The sequence below is a fragment of the Sycon ciliatum genome, chromosome 11, assembly GCF_964019385.1.
Source record: "Sycon ciliatum chromosome 11, ocSycCili1.1, whole genome shotgun sequence".
Lineage (NCBI taxonomy): Eukaryota > Metazoa > Porifera > Calcarea > Leucosolenida > Sycettidae > Sycon > Sycon ciliatum.
Window position 1 is genome coordinate 10,998,674 of NC_088653.1, and position 395 is coordinate 10,999,068.

A 395-nucleotide genomic window follows, 5' to 3' on the forward strand; every position below is an offset into this window, starting at 1 on the left:
CATTATCTGCGTGGTCACTGGAGAGTTCAACGTGGACATCACCATGTCGAGTGTGTTATCCCCGCGAGTAGGACACTGAACATGCTGCGTAAGAAAGTGGGCTGTGCATGTGTCTTCGAGGGCTTCCCCCGCAGGTGTGGTCTTCGACCTATGGAGCCAATTGCGGTTATGCACATTGAAATCACCGGCAAGTATGAGGTTGGCACCAAGTGCGCGAGCAGAGGGAAGGATGTCGTCAAGATGGTTAATGAGCATAAGGTCACTGGGCCCCGTCGAACCTGGCTATTTAACAGTATTGTGATGAATGGCAGAACTAGGCATGGGTGCAAAAATGAAAGGTAAAATAATGTGTATCAAAGCGGTAAGTTTCTGAAGTGACTTACTGCAGGACTTGT